At 41.8% G+C, this 24,813-nt stretch overlaps 1 protein-coding gene across 2 annotated transcripts in view; it reads left to right on the top strand.

Moving 5' to 3' along the window:
• fgf14 (fibroblast growth factor 14) overlaps positions 1–24,813 on the top strand; it is a 101,725-nt gene that overhangs the window by 71,346 nt on the left and 5,566 nt on the right. The gene's annotated exons all lie outside the window — the stretch shown is intronic.

Below are 24,813 nucleotides of genomic sequence, written 5' to 3'. Positions count from 1 at the left end.
ACGAGGTGACATTATTGTACAATTTGTTGATTTTACACAATCTTCTTTACCCTATTACAGATGCACACTCCAACACAATTAATTGCAGAAATTATATAGAATGTATATATTCACACTTATAGATAAAGGTTTTTTCTAACTTAATTAAATCAACCTTTTGGTCCTATCTCATGAAACTATTGCAATATTTGTAGGATTGTGAACTGGGAACTGGAACTGAGTCTGTGTGGCAACATTCACCGATAGAAAGTCCTTATCAAGATGCTGAAAATGCAAACCGAACATTTTTCTTACAGTTTCAAATTGAAACCATTTAACTGGCAGAAAAACTTGTTGAAGCAGCCACAGGAAATAGAATGTGCCAGTGAGCGTAGAGCTTGTTTTTCATAAATAAATTTCTACAAGGTGAGTCATTTCTGACCTGCTGCAAACCTCTTGTTTGCAGACTAGCGTCGTGTGAAGCATTAAATCAGATCATGTCTTCCCACAGAAGACAAAGGCAATGATCCCTGGGCAATATTTTTTTTGCTGCCTCCAGGATTCTGTATTAAAGTATTAGAGTATTAAACCACAGTCTGCTGTTAGTACCAGTTACTACAGGTATCACCAAACCAACCTGGACAAAAACATCCAGATCTCCACTTAAATACCTTTTGCATGGATGCCGTGTGTACGCAGAGCCATAAAGCAAATGCAATAGTCCAACCAATCACCTTACAAAACTTTAGAACCAGGATAAGAAGAAAAATATTTGAAAAAGCTGTTTATATATAAATACCATATATACAACATTATTTCATTGTATGTTTATGTGTTTTTCTGAGCAGATTTAAAATTGTGCATCTTTATTATGAAGGGTGTCCAGTTCAGATCAATAAATCTTTCAGTTGACAAATTTTAATTTCCCAATGGGTAAATAACTTACCTGCTCTTTAATAATCTAACACAGCTATGGGCTGAATAAGGCTACGACGTGTCCTTCATGTGGCCAACCTCTCCCATCTCTGTTGTTTTCCTGTGATCACTGCTCCTGTTCATCCACACTCTCACGATTCTCCCTGCCACGGCACTTGACACGTTCAGAAATTGCAGCGTTTGTGACGCCCGCACGTGGATCACCGATGATTTGCCCTCTCGGTAGTAAGCTTAAAATTGCTGCCATGAAAACTTGCATCTAAGTGTTGATTGCCAAACCTGCGTTTTAGCTGATAAATGCACTTAATTGCTGCTCAGGCTCGGCCTCTTCTGCAGCGGCGTTCGTTACCATGATTACGTTTCATCAGAGTCTTTTCTCTTCAAGTGTTTACAGGTTTTTTACCCTCTAGCACCGGGGTCACGTTTAGTCCGTGTAGAAGTGCTGCATGTTGGTCTCATTGAGCCCAGTCGGAGAGCCGTGTTCCCTCGACACACTCTACCTTGCTCCGCTTTTCACACAGCTGCCCAAGCTCCATGTGCCCTTTACTTCCTGTGCTAATGGAGGTTCTGATCAGACCTCAGCTCTCGCACTCAGAGAACTTCCTTTTTTTCCTCCTAAGTGTGTGAACTACTCTGATAGTGCCCCCGTTCCTCTGGCCTCTTCATATGCTCCTCTGTAAGCATGGTTCAACCATTCTCCCCATTATCCCTGTGTTACTTTGCAAGTGAGGATCCGACAGTCAACCTTTTCCACCCATTAGAGGTATTTGATTATAGTGTACACACATTTTCAGGCTCTACTTTCGAGGTTATATTTATGCAGAGTATAGGGGGGAGGGAAAGGAGAATTCTGCAAAAAATATTGTTTTGTACAAAGTAGTGTTGTTTCCCTATATCCAGATAATTTTTCATTAACTAGAAATCACTCTGTTGAATTCTCTCTCCCTCTATTTAACACATTACAGAGGCTTTTACCGCGATGGCGTCCTTTGATAAAGAGCGATACTCGGATGAGGTGATTCAAAGAAAAGGGATAGAACTGCTTCAAGGCCTCTGGTAGTGCATCATATTCTTTTGTGCTAGGCACCCAATGCACGGCGTGCACCCCGAATGACAGAGATAGCATCAAAGTGACTGTGCAGCGCGGCACAAAAGACACACCGCGGAATAAAGGAGAGTACAATCATCTCAACCCCCCTTTTTCAAACTGCTCCTTTTGTATCCGAGCCAATAAACTCCCGGCTAATTTCTCCTCCAGGCTCGTCCCTGCATCAGGCATCGGCCCTGAAATGTAAGAAGAGGGGTGGAATCCTCCCCGGTTGCGTACTGTGGCGGAAACGCAACTTGTGGCCGTCTCTAGATAACAAAAGGAAAAAAAAAGAACTATTTCAAATGAGATGGAAGCCTTAATTATTCTTCAGAGGCTATGATATTAAATTCCAAAATGGAAAGGAGGAAGTGTTTGATTGTATAGTTTTCTTATGACGAAACGTTGCTGCCAGAGCATGCAACTCCCTCGGGCTGATGTCGCCTTCCCGTCCCGCTCACACCGTCTCCTACCGTCTCTCAAGTGTAAAGGTTGAGCATTTCATGGTCGGCTGGTTTTCTTTAGAGCCAGTTCCCCATTCCCTCACTTCACTGGACTCCCTCTCTGCAGGCTTTCTTTATCAGGAGCCTGCACTTGTTAGTGCTACCTTTCATGATTGTCAAATTGACTTGCCACATCACTTTAGTGGTCCTTTTAGAAAGGAAATCCTTGAGGGGGACAGTCTTGAGCAGTGCAGTGGCTTCAGCCGCACTTGTTAGGGGCTGCGTCATCGGCGGCAGACGAACCCAGCGGACTGAGGGCCTCTGTTTTTACTGTAAAGCCCATTTCAGAATGCATAAAAGCTCAGAGCGGCTTGATGCCCAGGCTCTCCCAGTGTGCATCAGTCAGTATGAAATTGAAAGTGCAGGGCTGCTGTGTGCAGGGAAGAATAGAGACGAGCGGCTTATTCCTGAGTCGCTGGTGTGAAACCGAGAGCGTCCCTCGAGAATGCTCAAGCAAGGAGTCGCTCGTATTCGGGTAGATCTGATATTTTCTCACCAACACTTTTATTCATTTTCCGACCTCTTGGGCCCCTTTTCTAAAGCTGCTGTCATATGCTCTGCCTATTAGAGACACCCTCCAATAACCCCCCTTTGCTCCCGTGCTTTCATCTCCATGTGTCAGCTGCATGGTATTTCATTGGGCGAGACCAAAGTTCTATTTCATATTAAAACGACCTTTCACTGTAAGAAGATTCCGATTTAAAAAAAGAATGAATTTAATATCTGTGCACAGCTAGATTTGTGTTGCATCTCTGTGGGCGGCAAGTAATGATTATATTCATTATCTATATTAATTCTGTCCATAGAATGTCAGAAAATAGTGAAATAGTATTTAGGCCCACAGTGGTTCCAGATATCTTTAGTCAGACCAATAGTCTAAAATACAACTAGAAGGGAACTCAGAAAACACAAATCTCCCCCAAGGTCCAACATCCCCCTCATGAAACCACATTCAACATCACTACCTGCATGAGTGTGCCTTTGCATGTCTGTGCATGTGTTTGGGACTAATAAATGCATCTTAATCTTAATCTTAATCTTAATTTGAGGAACTGAAATTTAGCAACTTATTGCCATTTCTTCTTAGATTGTGATTATCAAAAGATGGATTTTCTGTCCATCTGTCCAGTTGTCACAGTTTAAATGTTAAACTACTTCATGGATTTATTGGAGTTGCATTGCACTTCAATAACTCCGGCATGTTTACATCTGACAGCTAATATCATCATGCACCAGCCCTGCAGGTAGAGCTACTATGTAACCACTTACTGTAAGAAAGCTTTGATGGACTTAGCTTTTCCCCATTATGTTGTGACCAGGGCGGATGTGACTATTCTTGTTGTGTAAACACATTTTGTTTTCATACCTGATGAAAAGCACAAGAATAAATACACGACCATCACCAGAATTGCGAATTTCGATCTTCCACTGTGTGTGTACGATCACACAAGTGTGAGTGTGTGTTGAGTCCACACCAGAGCCGAGGCGATAGCTCCGTGTGAATGCATTCTATCAGGCCTGATGAGAAACCTGTCACGAATGAAAACGATCTGTTTGCTGGTTGTTTTATGGAAGGTTAATCAATGAAGGTGGGCGATCGATGCAAGTGGAGCCTCTGGCATCTAGATATAAATTACCAACACGTGTGAATACTAGAACTGATTTTCTGCCTTCTGCTAAATGACATAAAACACACGTAGTTAGAGTCGTCATTCATTCATCACCTTGACAAACCACAGCAGCTCGGCCGATGGGAAAATGGGCACAAGTCACGAGAAGCATCACATGGTGTGTGGATATCTGTCTTCTTCTGGTTTCCGTTTCCTCTAAATGCGGAGAGTAGTCAGAATGGTTAAAATCCTGCTTGAAATAGTGTAATTAATTTGATTTTAACAAAAGAAACAACTCATCCATCATTATTCAGGGGAACAAAACCTATTTATTATAAGTCAGAGGTCCCATGTGTGTCTTTAATCAAGGGAGCGAATCCACAGACACACAGTCTAACAGTAGGAAACCAGAGAATTCCCACAGATTTCTGGTACCTGTGCGGATTACCGTGATGATTTAGCCTCCAGAGGAATGTGAGCCTCGGAGCTGACGTTTCCAAAGCCCTGCTCTCTTCTGCCTTCAATTCAGTGTCAGGGCGAGTGGCGGTCACAAGGGCTTGAGCGTGAGCAGCTTCATGCATTAATGAATAACAAGGCTGGAGGTACGCATCAAAGCCCAACTGCTGAACTGTTGGTGGAGGCCGAGAGCAGCTAAAAATAGACTGAACTGGTCCTCCAGCCACTTGATATAAATCAATCTTTTATTATGTATTTGTAATGGGTGACCACTCATGTCTTGTTCTACCTAAAGGAAACACACTGGTTTAACATCCTAATGTGCACGTTTGCATCCTGAGTTGTTGCAGTAGAAAAATAAATGTACAATTGAGTTTGAGATCTTTTATAGCTCAGCACTAGAGTCTGGCCCTGAGTGATATTACAGAACTACTCACTTGATACGCTCCAATCTGAACTCTAAGATCCTCCAACCAACACTTGCTAGTAGTCCCTAAGTCAAGGCTGGTGACAAAAAGATTTGTCCACTGGTCAAAAATCGCACTGACACTCACCAACATCTGTTTTTTGTCTGTAATGTCAATGGATTCAATCGGCGTTCACTCCCGGGGTCAAGTGACTCTACAGCAGATAAAGGATTAAATCGGTTCTGATTAGATGTGCTAATTTGAAAAGGCAGCAAGAAAAGAGAGCAACTCAGTTTTTTGTGTGTTTTTGACGCATTGGAGGTAAGAAAATGGAGGGAGGCTTAACACTGGCAATGGGAAAAGAGTACCATATACCCACTAATATTGGTGTATAAGAGGTGTTTCGGCCATAAGGTCCCAGATTCAATAAAGGAATCTTCTCTCATGCCAGCATGTAGCGTGAGGGAAGCGGGGAAATGAAGGACTGCAACAACGCCTCCAGGGGAAGTTCACCTCCAGGAAATAACTTAACTCTTTTGTGTGCCACAGCACAGGTTCGTTGATCTCGGGGCAAGAGATGTGTTTCACTCGTAAAAAATAACTTTTATATAACTCACATGCATAAATCAGCAAAAAGCCAAATGTAACAAACAATCGACAGAACACAAATTAACATGAAATGAAACACTTAGACACTTTTTGCCATCAGGTCCCAGAGGCTCTGGAAATGTTTTGCCTTAGTTAAGACTTGATTTGCTAGCTCTTTATTTTTTTAAGTCATTTCTAAAAACATATTTTCATAGGAAAGCGTTTCAACGTCTGACTTTTAACTGGTTTTACCAGATTTGGTTGGTTTTGAATGTTTTCTTTAATTCTATCTATCTTAAACTGCTTTTGTTTTTTTCTGTATTGTTTTATTCCCAAATATTTTGTAAAGCTCCTTGCAAAGTTGTTTATATAAGTGCCATAGATATAAATATATCAATATAGTTATTATTTAATCAAGTTGTAATATTGGTGTTTTGCATCACAGCAGTAATTTACCCCTCCACACAGTGGGTTTTTATACCTGTGGGGATGATGTCTCCAAACAATAACTCATAAATATGTTGCACGGCCTTGATATTTCTCCAGGTCAACAGCTTGTGGTCTATTAATGTCACTTTGCCCTCTGTTCCTCAGTCACTCTCTTATTCTCCTGTTTATTTATGAGCAATTAAGAGTCAGCAACTGAAGCCGTTTTCCTGAATCTCTGGTTAGCATGACACAGAGTCACATATAGTGTATTTATGAACGTGAAGGGAGGAATATAAGGGAATTTATAATGGATAAAGAAAATCCTTTAGCACCGTGAACAAGTCGCCTGTAGCTCACCAGGTAATGGACTAACCAAAGGTTGGAAGGCTTTTAAATTCATATTGAGTTTTTTTTTGCCAGGAGCCCTTTTACAGTATCATCCACTGCTTTTATCAGTGTGGATGACTTACGGTTAACTTGCTGCAAGGTTCCCATCAGTAGTCGTGGTGCACTGTGCATTGCGTTATTTCAGTCTGCTCTCATAGCTGATTGGTGTCATGGTTCATCCATGCCTCAGTTTCAGGGGCTCATGTGTTACTGAAGAATCTTCATTCCTCTTCTTTACCTTCTAGCTGTTGATTTAACTACAATCAGTTCGGCGAGCAGAAACTTCCTGCTCAAATTCTTTAAGAGCCTTTTCTGCCAAATTTAACTAAGTATTTTCTTTTAATGGTTGGTTCAGAATTAAAGTATCACTCACTGAAATAATTTCTTCTAATGTGTTAACTTCTGGTCCCAGATTACAGACCAGTCAGCAAGTTCCCGGGTTGCAGTTCTTCTCTTTTACTGAAGCCCTAATACTGGTTGTGTAAACTTCTTCTCAGTGGCACCTCGGACCCTTTGTGGAAATATGTGGTGCTAGAAGGAAATCTGGAAATGAAAACTTATTGACGGTAGAAGAAATATATATTTTGAATGCTATGACTAGATGTTTGTTTGAGCAGTATCAAACAGTGTCTTGTATCGATGACTCTCTTTAGCAAGTCACTATTTCAACTGCTCCATTTTATATTGTTCCACTGGATTCCTTGCTTAATTTTGAGATATTTGATAATATGGTCCTGCACAATCCTCTGTGAACATCCCAGATATCCCCTTTTCAACATCTCTGTAGTTATTTATCAGTGTCTTGATCCAAGCGTGTTCTGTCCGTATATCTCCTCCCACTGTGGCCTGACGTTCTATAACGGTGTTCAGTGGTCATCGGGCCAACTATTGATCCGTCAGCTCGAGCTCAAACAGAATCTGCTTCATCCATCTGGGATAATCGTTAAATCTCCATCAACATGTATAGCAGCCAAAAACGCAAACTGCACTTAGTCTGCATTGCATGGGTGCTACAGAGATAAATAATGTGTCACTTCAAATAAGGGCAAAGCAGGAGACTGTGGAAAGAATAGTGGCCCGACCGGAGAGAAAAGGAAAGAGGGAACTCTGAGGTGTGTTTGGCAGGGACGCCCGTCTGCGGTCAATATTAGAAGACAAACGATTCTTGTCAAATATCAATTTGTTTAAGAGATGCTGCTCAATTATATGAGTTTTTGGAGCTGCAAATTGATCCCAGTCTGATTAAAACCAATAAATTCATGAAAAATCAACATTTATGGATTGAAGATGGCTCATAACGCGCCCTTGTTGTTCCAAACCGTCTCGCAAACCTTGCACACCATGAGGGCCAGCGCCAACACAGAGTCAACCTTCCCTGATGTCGCTATGTTATGGCATTTGTGTATATACAGTGGATAAAACAAGTCTACACACCCCTGTTTAAATGCAAGGTTTTTGTGATGTAAACAAATGAGACAAAGATAAATTCTGTCAGAACTTTTTCCACCTTTACTGTGACCTATGACGTCAACAATTCAGTTGAAAAACAAACTGAAATCTATTAGTTGGAAATATTAAAAGTAAATAACTTACAATAACCTGGTTTCATAAGTGTGCACACTCTTAACCTAATACTTTGTTGAAGCACCTTTTGATTGTATTACAGCATTCAGTCTTTTGGCGTAGGTGTCCATTAGCATGGCACATCTTGACTTGGCAATTTTATACCTTGGAAAAGATTTTGTACCCTTCTCCTGACCGATACTTTTCAACAATGAAATCCCTCTGATGCTTTGGAAGCTCTCTGCGGACCATGGCTCTTGCTGTAAGTTGCAACTAAGAGAGCTGAACTTTATTTGGGATTAATCAGAGTCACTGTAAATGATGGCAGGTGTGTACTGACTACTATTTAACATGAGTTTGAATTTGATTGGTTAATTTTGAATACAGCCACATCCCCAGTTATAAGATGGTGTGCACACTTATGCAACCACATTATCTAACTGAAAAAAAAATTCCCCCTGAAAGAGTTTGTTTTTTCAATTGAATTGTTCACGCTATAGGTCACATTAAAGGTGGAAAAAGTTCAGACAGGATTTATCTTTGTCTCATGTGTTTACACAAAAAAAACTTGCATTTTAACAGGGGGTGTAGACTTTTATATCCACTGTATATGATATATAACCACGTTCCAATCAAAAGTGGACCACCACCAAATGCTTGTGATTGTGAATTTAGAAAATAAACCACCACATCATCTACTATTCAGAGACCCCCCCCCCCTTAATCCTCTTTGCTGCCTGAAAACTGAAAAAGAAATTGCTTTTATGTTTTGTTTCGTGTGAGAGGCACTTAGGCTGAAATTCCTTCTGTCAAACTCTTTCAGTATCTTCTTCATAGTCTTGACACAAGACTTCATCGATTTGAACTTTAACTGGAGTGTTAGCCGTCACGCACAGTTGCCTGCTGTCCCTCCTTCTGCCGCCTGTGCCACATATTAGACCATCTGATGTTCTTATGTAACTGCAGCAAGAACAAGTCAGCACGCCAAAGCTGTTGGTTCGACACTGCCATGATTTCAAACTCCGTACGTACTCTTGAATTTAACTGGAGAAACTATGATGTTTCAAACATTGCTGTTCATCACATCTGTTGACCTTCCTTTGTTACTCCTGTGCTGCTGCCATTTGGTTTTTCTTTGATTAAGCTTCAAGACCTCAGCAAGCTTCCGACAGTAACCTGCCTTCTAGGATAAGGGCTCTTTCAGTTCGCTCCTCTAATAGGGTAGTTAAAGTTCTTTTGCCCTTATTCAGTTTTTCCTTCTTTACACCTCTGCTATCACCGGCCTCTATTACCTAGAATTGGCTTCCTACTGTTTCCTGTTCGCTCTTGTTTGCCTTTGAAACATCTCGGAAAAAAACGCGTACTCATAGAGTGGGTTTTTACACTTGCTTCCATTCAGAGTGCTAGTGATAAACAAACACATTTTAATGAGGATCATCATCTCTGTCTGTGTGTTCAAACAGCAGAATAAAGGGAAAACAGAGGAAGAGTAGGCACAGCAAAGTGGGAGTATCTATCCAGTGAAATCCTCAGAGGTCATGTTTATATGGAGAAAAGCAGATGTCATGGTTGTCATTTCGCCATGAATACACATAGCAGTCGCTATCAGAGCTAACAACCTTTTTACTGTATTAATGACCCTTGTGGTGGCCTAATTGCTTACCCAGTGTGTAAATGTCAAGCACCATGCAAATACAAATGGCTTACTTGTGCTTGTTGCCTCAAGAGCTGTGTAATGTGCAAATGAGCAGTGGAGGGACGAGGACGCGGAAAGCAACAAGAGGTCCTCAAGAACTCAGAGTCCGAACAGTAATCGAATGTGTGTCACTTCGAAAACCTAGGCCACACACAACAGTGCACTTTCACTTTTGTCATATTAAGCCATTTTTAGACATGATCTGCGGAAAATAGCCTTGCCTTTCACATGGGAAGAAAACCAGCATATCATATTTCTGGGTCACACACGTTCACAACAACAGGAAAATGTCTGGAAGATCAATTGAAGGGAGGGGTTTAGGTAGAGCAGCAGGAGGCGGGACGTTTGGTATAAATTCTGCTGAGGAAATCTCGCACTTTTGTTTACAGCACTTCGTCACCGGTGTCGACCCTTATCCCGAAAGGTTCTCAAATCTAGTTGTCTTTCCAAGTTGACGACTTCACCTGCGTCTTCCACATGTATGGCTGCTCTTTATGCAGCTGTCATGTGTTAGAAGTGTCATTAGCTATTGACACATTGGATATTAGGTAAATGGGAATTGGAGGCTAACACCATTATTACAGATGATGAATGCGAAAGCTCTTGGGTGTCCTGTCCCAAATGTTTAAGTAGTCCAACCTGGAGAGAATTTAGTTGGAAGCTAAGAATGAGATTTTTTAAAACACCCATAGTAATAGCTATATAAAAGGCAAAAAGTATTCCCCTCTCTGCTGGAGAGGTTTTGGTATTATTGGCGACTTTTCCCAAATCTTCTGGGATTGCCCTAAATTGCAGAAGTTCTGGGAGGGGGCGAAGGGGGAGGTACGTGAGATCTTGAACTTAGAAAGCTCGATTGACCCACAACAGCTGATTTTGGGAACTACACCTTCAAGGGGGCTGAGGAAAACAAATTGTATATGATCAGAGTTATGATGCTAATTGCCCACAGTAAACTGGCTCAAGCCCCACCCACCTACCGTGGACCAGTGGGCCCAGAGGCTCCAGGCTGTGAATTGCATGGAAAGTTTATTTGAAAGCCAAAGACTCTGGATGGACATTTACTTTGCAAAGTAGACACCTGTGATAATGTATCTGTTAAAATGAACATTCTGTTGACATTTGACTGGACAAGCTGAACTGAATGTGAAACTATGTGACCCCATTGGGATACCTCTTCTGCCATTTGTGCTTTCTTTTTCTTTTTTATAATATTGTTTGACATGCTGTGTGAGACTCACTGTCAAGGTACTTGTTCTAATAAAAGTAAAAAAAAAAAAAAGTGTCATCAACACGCGCCCACACGCTACCTGTGAATTTGTGAGACAACACTTCCTTGAGAAAGCAGTCAGCGATCAGTTGGGTCCTTCATATTCAAATATATCACAGATTTTTTTATTATTATTATAATATAAGAAGCCAGATAAAAAAATAGGCAATAAAATTGATTAAACAAATACCACATTGTATAAGCAGCATCCGATTTGTGTGTTCTTTGACTTCAACTTATATACTGGAAACACGGAAATATAAGACATTTTAAACGTGTGGGGGCATGCAATCTTAGTGGAAAGGGATTTATTTCATCTGAACAGCCATTTTTTTGTGCAGATCTGATTCCTGAAAGGTGCTGCCTCCACTTTTTCGTCTGGCATTGACCAAAATATCTCATAGTAAGTCACAGTAAAGACAGTATTCAGACTTTTCAATGCTTCTTAGTACTATTCAGCATCTAGGAATGATTCATAAAGGTATCAAGGTGCAAACTACTGACTTCTGTGTCAGGCTCATGGGGTTGTTCCCAGTGGCTGGATCAGAGTGCGGGGGTGGTTTGTTTGGTTTGCTGCGACAGAAAAGCCATCAGTGCTCAGCCACCCTGCAGGTGTAATCGCTGTAGTCTCCTCCACGAGAATTCCTCTGTCGTTTCTACTTCCACCCGTGAAATTAAAGTAACATTTTATCAAGCTTCACCCAAGGAGTTGTAAAAATCAATACAGTGAGGGCTCTCTCGCAGAAGGGCTGTAAATCATGGAAATTCATTCTCTTAAATCTGAGTTAAGCCTCTCCCCGATGTGTCTGTGCAGCCCTCCATCCAGGTTCAAGAACATAATGTTTGTGTCCATACGTGTTCACATATCTGTCTCGACCTTTAGAGTTATACTTTTCATTAATGTCATATCTTAGTAAACTGAAACATTTCTTATTGTAGTTTAATAGATATTCACTTTGTTTTTTTCCTCTTGTTATGACCTGAATGTGTAAATTTTTATTTCCATATTGTTTTTCATCTTGTGGTTAAAATACTTTAGCCAAGAACTCCCTGCAGAGGCCAACAGGTCAGAAATAGTTATTGTGCAGTAACACCCACACACCAGAAAGCTATTCAAGCTAGAAACCATGCACATGCACACAGGCAAAGGAAGCTTATACATATCCATAAAAAACTCAAGTGTTGAATACATCTATCTGCTTTTAAAATGCATGATGCGCAATATTGTCTTGTAATGAATACTTTTGTTCCTGACCAATGGCAATCTCATGTATTGATGCCCAGGGTAAAGAGTCACCTGTCAGGTTTGGAGATATGAGCCTCCAGCTGAGTGCTGCTGTGACACCGTGAGGAACAGCCTCTGTGTTGTAGAACAGTTCTGAGAAACCTGGGGCCTGTACTGTGAAGCAATTTCACCATTCAGAGAATATCTCTCCTGAGCTGGCCTCACTGAACCTAATATCGTCCATCCTGTATACCAGGCTGGAAGCTTTTCATATTAAGCAAAATTGTCAGGTACTAAATATATCAAATATAAAATTTAATATAAAGTACCTTATATTACATGAGAAGATCATACCAAAACGAAATGTGAAGAATAGGATTCCAATATCAAGAATCATTGTTTATAATTTGGATGATGTGCCTTGTGACTGTGCTGCAAACAAATTTTCCCGCGGGGACAAATTAAGTACCTATTAACTGAATCTATATCAGAAAAGATCCACTCAACCGTTGTTGATATTTAAGGTCAGGCTGTTTATGTACTGTCAACCAGAGAGGTCACATGGAGCCGGCAGCTCGTAGTTTAAGCTCTCATCAGTGTGTGTTGAGGTGGCGATCGAGACTGCAAGAAAGCTGCAAGAAAGCTGACTTCCATTATAGAGGCTCTGAGCGTAACAGAGTTTAAAGTTAGATGATAATAAGGAAGCAAAAAAAATATCATGCGTAAGAAAATCGGGAATAAAAAGTCCATTAACTTCAGTGGAGCTAAACTAGAAGATGGATTACCTGGAGAAGAGCCAATACATTAGTATAAGTGGTGAAATCAGAAGTTCTTGTTCAAACTTGTGCCGAAGTGTTTTAAAGAATCTGGAGCTTCAAGAGATAAACACTAAAGCTCTGGGTGTAATGCCAAAGTCTTTTATGCTTTGGAAAGATGAACTTGGTAAATAGGACCATGGTGGAGGAGCGTTCCCCTACATGTTGTATTCAATGTTGAATGACAGCTCTACTTGAAGTTAATTTGAAACCTGATGTCACCGGCACGGAACAGAACCCTCTGCAGAAATGCTGCTCAGGGAACCAATAGGACTTAATTGAGTTTGTGAGATAGACAAGATCCTGAGATGATATTACCGAGGTACTGATTAGTATTCCTCCCCTGAACTGATATGAAGAAAGATGACATAGATTGTAATAATTCCGCAGCTGGTAAGATGGAATGTGAATCTTTACATCTTCGCATTTGAAAAACAAACTCTCCGGCTGCCTGATTGACGGGCGGTTGAGGAGCTGACAGGCAGACGGGCCGGTCGGGTTGGCGGTTCCTCTCTGGCTGAGTGGTTGAGTCATTGAGCCTTCCAGCTGTAGCCACGCCACAGTTGATCCTCACAGAGAGACTGACTGTTGGGGGAATCCTCTTCTGTCCTCCGCTAAGACACAGATGCTCAGGTCGAGTGCTCTGGCTGCTCGTCAGAAAGGTTTCAGGAAAGGTGAACTCAGTGACACGTCTACAGTCGGGTTTCAGAAAGGTCAAAGTTAAGCTGGAATGTGTGCAACCGAATCCCTCAGGATTGTTGCAGACTAGCCAGGCTTTTTGAGGATATCCTACGGGTATGTAACATCGCCCTTGCACATCTGGCAGTGTTAACATCTGTCCTAACACACTCGTTACTGGATTCTCGTGCTCTACCCTGCAGCCTCGGCCAATGAACGATACGCTTGTTGTGCCCACTTCATAATATCATCATCCTCTGACCTCTGACATGCCTCTCAGAGCTCAGACGGCTGTTGGGCTCAATTTTTGTCTATACTTGTAAACTATGTATATGTTTGTATGTCTAAATTAAATCCAGGCATTGAGGCTGTGCATGTGATTATGTTGAGGGAAAATTCATCTAACCAGGGGTCATGGCATTTTACATTTAACAAATATTCACATATGTTTGCAAATATTTTCTTAATGACAAATTATGTGAACTTTATTTCCTCACAATGCCAGGCAGCCATTAGGTCACACAGGTTTGATATGAAAGTGAATTGGCTAAAGCTTAAAATGTGTCTAGGCTGTTTAATCTTTTACAGTTTGTGTTTTTAAAATAAAGATATATGTAAAACCTCTATTCGTGTTTTATACTAAAATAAATAGAGGTCAGAAAACACCAGTTTTTAACATGTACTATAGTATTTTAATTGTATTGAAGTTTTCTTTATTAACTGAACTGCACTGCTCTGCATTTTATCTGCATGAACCCAACCTGTGCCGATCCACCCACACACACACAGAACTGCCAAATAGTCAAAAGGGCCAAACATGCAGGTGTGCCTGGGAAACTTGGCATCGCTCCTGTGTTTGCTCTGATGCCTTTGCAAATATGAAAATAGAAACGTTTACTCTTCAGCCAGATGAGGATTTCTTTAGTAGTTTCATTGCTTAACATGTGTTTTGCAACGCACAGTTCAGTTCAACAAGTAGAACACTGTTCGCCAAAAGAAAAACTTAAAACAACCATGACAGTAGGTTCAGACCAGGACATCCTTCATCAGACGATCATGTGATGCAATGTTGGGTTATCTCTTAAGACAGGGGCCATTTATAACCCCAAAGTGACGACGCTGGATCCGTCAAATTATACACGGTTTGTGTATGTGCATTTTTATTTTGGTCGTGCACATAGTTCTCACTCCAGAGAAGCTTATCACTGGACTGGTCGACCATGAAAAAATGCAAAATGCATCCTTCAAGTCTTATCAATGACTTTCAGACGTGCACTGATATTCTGAGATGATCCCCATGCAGCGGCTCTATGTGGGAATACAAATGTCCCAATCACACACTTTCTGTAGTTTTTCCCTCAAGCTAACCCAAGTATAAACTCCGCCCATGTGACAAAACGTCAGGTTGCTTTCCATGACTTTACCAGGAGTGAGTGGGCTCATTGATGACATTCCGAACTTGTGTCCTAAAAGTGAAAAGCTAAAAAGGCTAAATTCGTCTGGCAACCTAGCCTGGATGCCAGACGAATTTAGCCCCGCCCACAACATTTGAGGTCGGGATGTTCGGTCTGGAGTCGCTCCGTTGGGGAGAAATTATGCCCGGTTTTTGAAATCATCCGGACCAATCAGATTGTCAGGGCGGGCTTTATACGATGATCATATCATGTGTAGATGCTGCCATTGAGTCTGTTTTAGAAGACATCGACAGCGCATTCATTTTGAAAGAGGAACAGAGAACGTGGAGGCGACGCCAAAGCACCGCGCTAATCCCGGCGATATTATTACCGCCGGGCAGCGCTAATAATATCACCCGTTGATCCAGTAGATTAAAACCATATACTTACTTGTTGCCCCAATATTAAGCAACAGCGTCCCAACATTTGTTTTTCTTGGTGTTGTCTTTATACAACATGTTCCGAGGATCACACAACTCACTGTACTTCTCCACTTCAATTATTAATTTAATGTCATCCATGTTGAAGAACTTCTCTGTTTGCTCCTATAAATGTCGGGTGTCGGGGGTATATTACGTATTCTCCACTCAAGCCTATGTGGAGAATACGTAGCCCCCCCCCCCCTCTCTCTCTTTTTATCTGTATCACTGCTTGTGTGGCTGTAGTGGATGGGCAGAGGGGGACATTTAATAATGTCATTGGTCAAATTAAAACTCCAGGACAACAGAAGGGGACTTCAAAGTATGGGATGCATATTTGATCATTTATATCATATAAAATATGTCATCAATATAGTTTAAGATCGTTTTTCAGTGTGTTTCCTGGTGCGATACACTCGGGTCAAGCGCAAAAAATAGACTCTACGCCGAAACAATCGCTGCACAGCGCGAGGCAGCCTTGGTGCAGCGCCGGAGTGACCCGAACAAAGGTTTAACATGGGAGTGGATGGGAGCCAGCTGTTATTTAAGGCTTGGCGCTGCGCTGAAGCGTCGCTTCGGCATCGCTTCAGCGTCCGGTGTGAACCCGGCGTTAGTAAATAACTCACACTGCGTTGCTTAACATACGTCACATACTACGTTGCTCTGATTGGTTGTAGGTCTATCCAATTGAGCGAAGAGGAATTTTATTTCCTGGTCAGTTGAAACACGCCCCATAATCACAGCCCAATGGAACGGTCTCAGACTCACATTCTGACTAGAATTGTGAGTCTGACAACATCAGGCTAGAAAAAACCCAAAAGAATGCGAATATCTCAGGATGAAAAAGAGGTGTATTGGACATAGGAGACACAGACGAAGATAAAAAACGAGAAAAGACAACAGGATTTAAGAGGCTTTTGCGATAAGGGTGGATGCTGATATACATAATGTCCGGCCTCCTCCACTCTACCCTGACTCCCCCCCTCGCCTGAATGTTCCCCTGATATTCCTGTTGCTGTGAACGCATCTGACCCAGACAATCCCCCGCTGCATTCCTAACGTTGGAACAGCAGCAGGAAAAATCATAGCCCCAATTGTCTAGACAATTTCTTGAATTCATGTCTGAAAACAGCTTTGGTTCAGTGTAACAGGCTGTACGACAAAATGGAGGCAGACCTGAATTCTGTTTTTCATTTTAACAATAACTGACTCCGCTTCCTTTTAAAAATAAAGCACACTCTTTTTTTTGTTTATCGGTGATACAACCTCATTTGAGAAAAAAGGAAAAGCCCTTCAGGTCTTGTCACACAAATGAACACTGAGTAGAGCTGAGATGAGCAAGGTGTTTATATGCACAACAGTGAGAGAGAGAGGGGGGGGGGGGGGGGGGGGGGGAGTCACCGACAAGGAGATACACACAAGTCCTCCATTAAAAAAAAAATTTGAAAACTGGGGCACTGTTCCTGAGGGTGTAAACAACACAAACACAACCGAGGCAGAAACACAGGGAAAGGGAAGACACATCTCTGCACTGTGCCTGCACACACACCTCTCTCACACATATATATATATATATATACTCTGGGTATATTTATTTTCTCAGAGCCTGGACCTGGGTGCACATGCAGGAATGTGTTTGACATATCTGAGATGTGCTGTCAGCCTGTTGTGCAGGGCAGGTTGCTGACGAGAGATGACTAGAGCCTTTCCAGCAGAACCCGGCAGCCTTGACACCAGTCTGGCACCAATTTACAGATCAACAGCAGCAGAGTAGACCAACACACACGCCAACACACACACAGACACACACACATGCACTTGAAACCCACCGATCTTGACGTGGGTGGTTGCTCACCAACAGGCTCTCGTACCATGTTATGTGTTGTTTTTTAAAAAGCGTAACATATCGTTCATTTATTTTCTTCACTGATTTATTCCAAAAGGCTCCCAGTGTTTGACCCTTTACAGGCAGGGTTTTCTCAGTGGATTCATAAAAAACTGACCCCCATGCAGCATAACTGGAGATGGTTCATAAAATGTGCCCTTTGCATGAACTGCAAAAATGTATGATGATGTTTGTTACAAGCTTATACAACAAGGGGAACGTAGTAGGGTCCATACTCCAATATGGCCCAACATTTCCTTTATATGACTACATTTAAATTCATTCAATCCTCATTTTATTTTGGATCTGCACCAAATTGCACACACCAGTCCCCTAAACATGTCTGATTTATTTCAATAAGCAACATGAATTCATTGAAAAGGGATTATTTCACAATGTTAAAGAAAGTTTCAAAAAGGTTCTGCCACTGTCCCCTGATCTTTGGCAAAGACAAAAGTGTGTAATGACATCAGTTCAATAGATCTGCGACTCATTTGAAATTTTACTCACAAATCATTGAAACAATCACCGTGCCTCAACTGCAATTAATTCATCACAAAAAAATTTACTTTATCAATATTTTGCCCTCAAACTAATATTTTTTGGTAAAGAATCTCAATTTTTCAAATGCATTTCCAGCATTTGCACAGTCTCCTCAAAAATGTCACACCAAGAAAAATACAATCATGCCAACACATGCCGCAGGTTCCTCTGCTGCTGAGAAAAGCAACACTTCAGTGCAACCCTTTTTTCCTTTTCTTTTATTTGTGTGTTTTTCTGTCTAAATTGAGCCAGGGGAGCTGTACTGTGTCGCTTTTAAAGGGTCTCTACCTTAAGGGGAAATTAAGTGAACACTTAAGTGCTTCTGGTCGACCAACACCTCGTAGGTGTCGCTGGTCTCTGTCGCCAGTAAAACAGCATATTGACCCATTTTGGTTCAGTCGGGTTAAGAAGAAGTTAAAATGAATAAATCGTTTGGTCGTCATGACTTTGAGATAAAGAGTTTCACTCAGTAAATTGGCTTTGGTGTGCTCTCTGCTGGCTGATGCCTTTATCACTGCAGATATGGACATTTTTTGTTATATTCTTATTTTTTTGTTCTCTACAGGAACATGAATTTGGCCCTGGACTTTGTCAATCAAAACCATTTTCGTCCATTTTAATAGGTCATTGCCGCTATGAATTGTGGGTAAAGATGAACTTTTTACAACTGTACAACAATCAGCACCCTAACCAGCACAATTTAGATTTGCTTTCGCGGGACATCGACCGGTCCACCAGGAGTCCATTGGTGCCAATGGCCAGTCTTTGGTTATCCATCCACTTCATTAAGAAAATGCAATGTCTATGTTTTCAGGGGGAAATTAAATCAACATATCAGTGTTGTTCAAATCCTTTTCAAAACTCGATTCATTTACAAAAATGCTCAATAATGAATCGTTTGCTGCATCTTGGGTCTTTATTTTTATGAATGAGTATTTTTGTAATCTCGCTGTCTCTCATCAGCCCCAACAGTAGCAATTCATTTGGAAGTTTTGTTTGAAATTCGTGCGATACCAAAAACACAGGCTTGATGATTCATAACCACTGTTTACATCTGCTCTCCTCCCGAGTCATTCATTAAACATGGGGTTGTTTGCGTTGCCAGTGAATTAAAGATGTCTCCCTCAGCCGAGAGCTGATAATTTCTCGCGGCTCAAATCTGATACATCTGGGGGGGGGGTTTGCAGGCAAGCATGACAACGTGCACTTTTACTGTCTGCACATTGAAAGGATCCGCAAAGACAAAGGGACTTTAACATTGACTTTGAGGCTCATCCTCCTTGATCTTACTTTGACTTCTGTCCTCAGTTTTCATGCTGTCACGCTCAAATACGCAGCCTCGCAGAGTCTTAACATAGAAACATACTTTTAAAATCAGGAGCTCTTCCTGTCATTTTAGTTTTTAAATTAAGCTGCAAATGTTCTCATGCTTCAACTTCTTGTCATGAGGCTGTGCCCACAGGGAAAATCCCCAATGGGCATTTACCCATGTGATGATCTGACCATATAATTCGGGTCGGGTCACGTGTCTTCAGATCACCCTGGAAAACAAACAGATACTGTTCACACAACTCCTCCAGCTCTGAACCAGCAACTCTCCTCATTTGGTCCCTGTCTCCTGTTCCTCCTCCAGGTTGGATAATCAGACGAGCCTGCCGAAGCCCCCATTGTCTGCACACACACACTGCCGACGTGACTCTTATACATATGAGCACAGCTTAGCATTGTGAATGCAGCTCAGCTTTCTGGAGGTTGACCTTTTTCCATGGATTAATAGCTTTTATGCTGGCAGCATTAATAAACAATTTCTCCGTTTCAACAGTGGGGTATAGTGAGCAGTCAGTCTGCATATTAATTCGCCCCCCCCTCCCCTTTTTTCCGCCTCCTGTCACCCATTTTAGGCGGTCATGTTCCGCAATCATGTGATTTTTCTTTTGTCCCCAAGGGATGTTTTTCAGAGTGAGTCTTTTTGCTCTTGTCTTTAAACGCCTATTTGCCGCTTCCAGGGCTTTTATTTCAAACTCCCACTCTCTCACGTCTGCATGAATTTCTCTTTTTTTCAAATCAGTCTTTTTTAATGTACCCCTCCCTGGATCCCCCCCCCCCACACACCCCCTGGATCCCCCCCCCACACACCCACACCCTCGCTTAGTAAATGTCTGCTTGGCTTTTATTGCTCTAACTGCTCATCTCCCCTTTATTTTCTGCCCCCTGTCTTTTTTGCTTTGGTGACTGGAGCTGATTATGCGGGGCTGAGCAGTTTCGGCCCTCGCGCTGTCTGGGGCCAAGGTCAATTACGGCCTTCCCGTTCAAAGCATGGCCAATCACGGGCCAGGGAGCCACTGATGTGCAGCGGCAGCCGGGGAGACCGAGCGGGAGGAAAATCAACCGTTTGGTGCCTCGAAAATGATTCGATTTGCCACTGGTGTGAAAGTGGGTGCTCTGTCTGAGTCTCGCCCTCCTCTCTCTCCTCCAATGTCACACACATTTCTCTGTATTAGTTTGATGCTGGGTAGAATTACACAGCAAATAAGGCAAAACTGATTTGCCTGCTTCTTTGAAATTATCATATGATGAGTGCAAACAGTTGAATTGGGGTCAGAGAGATGTTAATGCTAGAGAATAGGTAATAATATCAGAATACGGCTGTACATTTTGTGTGCATCCAGTGAGTCAGCCTTTGAATGTACAGACACAATGGGGATGCCTTCTGCCTTAGAGATCGGAACTATATTGTCCTAGAGTGATTTTCTGGTCTCTAGAAAGTAGACAAAAAATTCAACAGCAAAAGAACAGGGAGTGAAAATCCCAGTAGAGCGTGTCGCTGAGGAAACAGTGTGTCTCAACACCATGATGTTCAAATATGTTATAATACAAGTCAGAGTTTTTGTATTGGGCTGTTTTTGTTGAACATGAGTGCATTTATTTGTTTGTTTGGCCACTAAAGAGGCGAAAGCAAACTTCGGAGGTGTGAGTTAATTCTTTGTTTGAGCGACCTCTTTCATATCACACGTGGTAATTACCTACACAAAAGATGTTGCACATTTATTTGTTGGTTGATTTGTACGTTTGTTTGACTGCAAGCAAGATTACACAAAAATAACTGGACAAACTTTCTTAAATCATTTTCCCTGGGAATTATTCATGCAACTAGATGGAAAGAAATCTGGCATATTTAGGGAACTGATATCTATGAGTGTGTGACATTTGGTTCAGCTTCGTTAAACACAAGGAGACTGTTGGGCCTTGGCGGAGGTGTGTGCGCTCCTGAGGGACAGAGCTTGTTTAATCATGTGTCAATGTTAAAGAATGATAAGGCAAATAGCTTTGAGTCAATAGGGTGTGTGCATGATTGTGTTAACAATTTGGGGAAGACCCCTTTCTTATTTCAACATTGTTGCATTGATGCACAAGCCCAGGGCAGTGATATCCACATATTTCTGGCCATCCATAGTCATTGGTAGCATTTTTTGAAATGTGTGTGAAGATGCATTGATGGAAAAATGAGGGACATATGATCGAAACCTTTGGCTTGTTGACATTTTAAAGCCCTAAAAATGCAGTCCGCAAACAGTTTTAAATCAGCTGCCTTCACAGCTGTGATTGTCCAATCAATCTGATTACAGTGAAGGAAATGTTTGTTTACCATAAAGCGTGATTCAACAAACAACCACCCCCACTTCCTCTGCGTCCGTAAACAAAGACCCACTTTTTTTTCGTGTGTCTATGTAAAGGCGTTTGATTAGTCACCCTCAGAGCCATGCCACCAGCTTGTATGATTACTCCGACTCCAGGCTGTTTGGTTTATTTTTTCCAATGCCGTATAAGTAATCAGCGCCGGGCCAAACCTGGACTGGCATCAAAATGACGTGTCTAATTACAGCAGCCACCTAACCTGTGGAGCAGCTCACCTGACGGGCAAAAAGGAGAATTAATTACCTAATTGAGGCAACTCGGGGAAGCATGAAGGTAAAAGCGCGGTGCCTTCTAATCGTCTCTGCAGTTCAGTTTGTTTCAGCATGAAAAGAGCGTTTTCATCACCTGCTTTCAGGGAACAAAGGTTAATAGTTAACACAAATGAAACACAACGATGAAGACATTTATTCTGGTTGTCGGCTAAAGATAAATAAACAAGTTTGTTTTACGTTCACTGTGAACAGGCCTCCCTTGAGATAAGACTCGATGTATAATTTCTGATGATGAAGTCGTGCTCTGTGTTGTAGACAGTCTGTAACAGGGTGCTCTGTCATCCTCCTGTCCTGGCAGAGAGGACACAGCCCGGACTTTCTGACAACTTGAACGTAATATACAGCCATTTTGACAAACTGCTGCCTGCTGCGGACACACAACAAATCCTAATGACGGCAATATAATGAATAACGATGAAGACTAGCCTGTGCATTGTCCTGGGAGAATGTTCTTTTTTTATGCTAGATGCTAGACGCCGTCATGCTCTAGGTTTAAATCTTAAGAGGCTCAGCTTTTAGGGCTTCAACCTACAATGTGTCTGCCTATATCAATAGATTATTCTGCTCAGCCCCTGCACGGAAGCAGCATTAATATGTCTGATATTATGCATAACGTTTGCCTCTAGAATAATCTGAAGTTAATGCTCTTGTGTAATGTAATCTCCGGCGAGACAGAGCAAAGTCAGAATACACGATTTCCCAAGGCTTATGTCATCCAACCGATCGCCACTCTGACCCATTAATGCTCTGACTGACAGTTTCTCACTGTAATTGCAACTTTAAGATTCATGCGCCTCTTCCTGAGTTTTTTATTGACAACTCAGCTGATGCTATTGTGATGCATCATGCATTTGTGCCTTCAACTTCAAATGCCCATGAGTCCTCAGTCAAGGATAGAGAGGACACTAAAAATACAGCCGGGTGCTTGTCAGGATCATTATGGTCATCCCAAGTGTCTGCTCTGCTTTCAACTGAACAGTATCTGGAGGATAAGCTCTGACAGGAGTGATTCACCAAAGAGCTAATTATACCATAATCACGGCACAGTGTGTCCTTTGCTCAAATTTGAGCATTAGGCCCGCAAGTTATGTTCTGTGAAGCCACAGTACAAGAGATTCACAAAAACAACTACAACAATCAATCTCCACTGGAGTATTGTCACATGTTTAGTCACTCTATTATCGTGGCCATATCTGTCAGTCGATCCGTCACGTTAAAAATTTAAACAACGATTAGATTGACATGAAATATGGGGAATTCATTCATTTTCAAAAGAAGATTAAGGCTACAGACTTAGTCGATCCCTCACAAATCCTCTAGCACAACTGTGAGGTCGTGAGTTTGGTTTTAAAGGACCCATCGTATGCCCATTTTACCACAGTTGATATGGTTCCTTGGGGTCTTAATGAAATGTCTGTAGCATATTCTTGGCCCCATTTATACTCTGTCTAAAATAGCCCTCCTCAGAATTACCTGTTTTGAGGGGTGGTCCAAGGCCATGTAGCGAGACTCCCTACATGGGCATGGTGTGACTACTACTAACCCTAACCCACATGTGGTCAACTATCTCAACATCTACTACATAGATTGGCACAACATTTTGTACAGACATTCATCGTTCCCAGACAATGACTCCTAATGATTTTTTTTATACTGCAACCATGAGTTTTATTTTAGAAATTAGAGCAAAATGTCTCAACCAATTTTGGTTGGATCACCATGAAATTTGGTACAGACATCCCTGTTACCTTCTGGATGAACAGAATTTCACCTCGGTTTGTGACCTGCAAATTTAACAACACTCATAAACCTCTGTCTTGGTTCAACGCTTAATAGCAAATGTTAGCATGCTATCACGGTATTGCATTATGATGACCACAGCAGACATGATACCTGCTTTAAACTAGCATGTTAGCATGGCTGTGTACTAGTGGCAGAAAGTTGGACTATGGGCAGAAAATCCGACGGTTGTCTCTGGTTGCACTCAACGGAGTTACAACAAAAAAACATACCTGGATGGACAACACCTGGATCTTTTCCCCACTGTATAAGTGCCTACCCCACCCCACTGTCAAAGTGCCCCTGAGCAAGGCACCTTGCGTCCCCAACACCTGCTCCCTCGGCGCCGTGCAGAGATGCCCACTGCTTTGTGTGTCCTCCTGTGTTCACCAGATGGGTCAAAGGCAGAGAACAAATTTACCCCCATTTGCATGTCTTGTGTGTGTGCATGTGTTTGTGGGACCAATAAAAGTAGCTTCTTCTTCTTAAATTATTTAGACATAGTGTCATCAAAGAGATATGGTAAGAAAGAATTCTCAAGAAAATCTTCAGTCAGTCGAGGCTCTCTTTTTACGATTTTTATATGTTTTTTAACATAATTTAGCCCAGAAAGTAGTTTTTGGAGTACTGGTTGAATGACGACTCTAGATACATCAAAAGCATCCTACACATACCCAAACTACCATTTTACTTATTTGATGGAGAGAAATTCAAGTATCTCCACATTTGTGGCTCCCAAAGGAAACTTCTCAATGACCAAAGACCCTAACACTGAGAGCTACTGTGATACAGGAAATGTCAGATGATTTTTTACATATACTCTCTGTAGTTCTGTGAGCTAGCATTGTGCATTGTGAACAACAGATGTGGTGAAACCTTCCATAGTGATGACTCTGCTTTGATTAATAAACCCTGATGAATGCTTTTATTTTTTTAGCCTGGCGGGGCAGACAATGTGGAAACGCTCTTGAATGGGCAGGAGATGAATGGGCAGCAGAGAGCGATGCGTTACCTCAGTGACCATTCGTCAGTGCCAGATGGAAGAGTAACTTGATTAGTTCTATCATTATTTGTACTAGGTTCAGAAGGCAGTCACAGAAATTGCCAACAGCGGACGTAGCATTTGGGAAGAATAATCC

Source organism: Platichthys flesus, chromosome 13 (genome assembly GCF_949316205.1).
Source record: "Platichthys flesus chromosome 13, fPlaFle2.1, whole genome shotgun sequence".
Classification (NCBI taxonomy): Eukaryota; Metazoa; Chordata; class Actinopteri; order Pleuronectiformes; family Pleuronectidae; genus Platichthys; species Platichthys flesus.
Note: the sequence above shows the minus strand (reverse complement) of the source record. Positions and strands in the feature narration are given on the sequence as shown.